This window comes from Pseudomyrmex gracilis, unplaced genomic scaffold, assembly GCF_002006095.1.
Source record: "Pseudomyrmex gracilis isolate BER0280 unplaced genomic scaffold, ASM200609v1 scaffold_508, whole genome shotgun sequence".
Lineage (NCBI taxonomy): Eukaryota > Metazoa > Arthropoda > Insecta > Hymenoptera > Formicidae > Pseudomyrmex > Pseudomyrmex gracilis.
Window position 1 is genome coordinate 53,263 of NW_018021092.1, and position 3,494 is coordinate 56,756.

Consider the following 3,494-nt stretch of genomic DNA (forward strand, 5'->3'; position numbering starts at 1 on the left):
TTTTTTTTTTTTTTTTTTTTTTTTTTTTTTTTTTTTTTTTGTATTTTAGTTGCTGTGCATATTCGTTTTATTGACGCCGCGACGAGTTTTTATTATGATGGCGCATGTTACGCGCAAAAGTTAATATTAGCCTTATATTTGTTGACTCCCCGTTCCGATAACGCTGTATCAGAGTGTGTGTGTTTTTTTTTTTATCCACCAAGTAAAGAGAGGAAGATATCTAAACTTTTTTTTTATAACAAGACGATGCGCGTACGATCGCGCGCGTTCAGACCTTGGTCATGTTTGTTTTTAACATTTCCTTCCTTCTTCGAGGATGATGAGATAATGTTGTTTTTAGAGTCGCGGGTCCCAGAAATGTCTCGAACCGACCCTGAGATCGCGCGCGACGACGACTCCACGCGAAGACGGTTGTGTCACCACGTTCTCCAATACCGAGGACAACATTATCTCTCTCTTTTCCTCTCCCTCCTTCGAGTCGACCGAAAAACACATCGCAATGTGTCATCAAGATTGCTTTTGAAATTTGGAAGCGCTGAGATCACACACAACATGTGTGTAAAGACGCACACACGTAAGATCGCGGTTGCACGCGGTTTTATCCTCTCTCTCTCTCTCTCTCTCTCTCTCTCCCGAGATAATATCGCGTTGTGTTCTCGCGAATCTCGATTTATCTCGCTCGGGAAACGAGGCAAGACTTTCGAGAAGAGCGCGTACAAGTACAACGCGCGTGTGTGGATGATTATCGCGCGCAATCTGACGCCGTGCCCGATAAGTCGCGTTACGCGCGTCGCGATAAGGATTCTCCTTTACTTGTGCAAGAGAGATCTCTCAAGTAGGTATATATTTTAGCGCGAAGAGAATCTTTTGCCGTTTCTACGCTACTTCTGTTCTCTGTTGTGACAACTCGGGAATTTTTATTTACTTCGGTTGTTTGCGTTTTATTAACGCGAGGAATTTAATTTACGATGTGCTAATAGAAGCGAGACAACTTGGCAGTTGTTACGCGCACCAGCGGGTTTTTGTCGCTTCAAAAATTGTCCCACGCGGAAAATGTTCTATCCGAGAGAAAACCGCGCGCGCAAAATTTCGCGCGTTTCGATGCACACAACATTTGTTCTTCTCTCTCTCTGTATATATATAAAAAGATTTAAATACGTTATCGCGTAACCGTAGACTTCGTATCGACATCTTGCTCGAGATGTTTTCTTCGTGCGTTTTAATTTAAACTCTCAATTAAAAGATATAAACTTTCCTCGCGCCGCAGCTTGTGTCGAAATCAGAAACTCCTTGCGCGAGAAAGAGCATTTTCCATTTTATCGTAATTGTCGCACTTTATCGGACCGAGAAAGAGAGAAAGGTCGAACGAGTCGCGACCGACACGCGCGAACGAAATTAAAACGAAGTTAAAAAACGTTAAAAGCCCGAGCGATATTTTTGCGCGAAAGCGACCACGCAGTGCACAGTCTCACACTAGAACGGAACTCGTGAAAAACTTTCGTTTCGCGTGGGATTCGGAGATAAGACAGATTGACCATTGTGCGAGAGCGAAATCGGTCGGTTTAAATCCGAGCCACGTGTTTGGAAACCGGGTGTTTGAAGAGAACACCTAACGTACCATATGCGTATGCATTTATACGTATAAAGAGTCTTTCATTACACGACATTTCTTTCATAACTTCGAAACCTCGCGCGATTCCTCCGAGTCTCGCTCTCGACCTCTTTACAGACTGTACACGTGAGACACGTGAATAAAAATTAATACACGTATCGAAAAAATGACGTCGAATAAAGTCGCGTCTTCACGCGCAAAACCTTACAAACGTTGTCGCCGGTACAAAGCGTCGTGGTCAGAGGATAACAGTCGGAACTTGTTGCTGTCAGTCACGTCGACGGGGAAACCGGTTCGAAAGACTCTCTCTCTTTCTCTCTGTTTCTTTCTCTCTCTCTTGGTGAGGCCGGTGTTCTCGAGTCGAATAAATGTGAGAAGTCGCGCGACGAACGTTGTTCGAAAGAGGCTAGACGTCGTGAGGAGAAAAACGGAGATGTGTTTCGGCGGAGAGGAGCGATGGCGACATCATCGTCGTCGTCATTTGCCGACGTCGGAAACAACGACGGCGTTGAGCTATTAATAATGATCGGCCGGGTATCGCGGTATCGAACCGTGGTAGGTAGATGTACGGAAGGTTGAACACCCGTTGACCTGTGATAATCCTTTGCCGATTAGTTCCCAACTGTAGACAGAGGCGGCGCGGTTTTAGAAACGGTCGACCGACGGGAAAGCGCGCGTCCCTAGGAGAGACGCGCAAAGAGACGCGGGGAGAGGCCTCGGGTCCGGGGTGATGAGGGTTCGTAGAGGGAGGAGGGACGAACCGGTTGCTCGCGAGTTTAAAAAGGTGCGACCGGGTCAGGCCAGAACTCTCGAATGCGCACGGACATTTTCGTATGTAGCGTTGCCGCATATATATAAACGTTAAATTGGACAATAAAACAAGCAAAGCATCCATGGCGCAAGTTACAACGTTACTGCGCTTATAGACTTATATTTGAACAAGCGGCTTACAAGCGACCAATTGATCATTGGCCGCGATGTAGATCTTTCTCAAAGAGAGAATTGGCGGAGAGAACCAGATGTATTTAATATGTTGGAAACGTATTATATTGTGAATGTGACTTGAGAGTGGCACAAAAAAAAAATTACACAAAGATTCTTTTTATAAAATGAAAGAATATTCCAGTATAGTAATTTACATGTCGCAAAGACGAAGTCTCATAATTTGCATGTATTTTGCCGCTGCCGTTTGCGCGCTCCGATCATATATTGCTATAGGACGAGACACACACAAGAACCTGTGGGAGTTCGGCTTGAGCTGTTTAGAGAGTTATAAACCCTGGTTTTGATTCTCTACCCCACAGGATGCGCGCGTCCACGCGCGCTCTCTATTGATTCCATGACCCGAACCGGCGAGGCAATTTGTCGAAGGGAAGGCGCACGCTAGTTTCTTACGTAAAACGTCTCTCGTAAAGAAGAGACAATTCGGTTCTGTATCAGCCAAGTCGATACGACAATTCTGCGATTGTAACGCAATCAGAATCGAAGTTATTTCCGTGTGACAGTAATATCGCGTACGTATGATCGTATGATATTATAGAACGTGTAAATTTTCATCGACAAAAAAAAAACGCTCTCGTGTCCAAAGGTAAACCACCATCTCTCCACACACACATTTCTGTGCTCTACATGCAAATTATTTAATAAGTTTCTTCACGCTCCGCGCGCGCTTTCACGCGAACTTTTGCATGGATTGTGTCGCGAAAATGCAATATATATGCGCGCCGCGCATATCCTTGGGGCGATATTTATTTGGGGCGCTATTAATAAGCGTATTCGTATGTAGGTCCCACTGGAAATACATGTCGACCGCCGCCAGTGTATTTCCATTTCTAATTTGGTTCCGTATCTTTCCGTCCTCCTTCCTCTTTCTCTCTCTCTC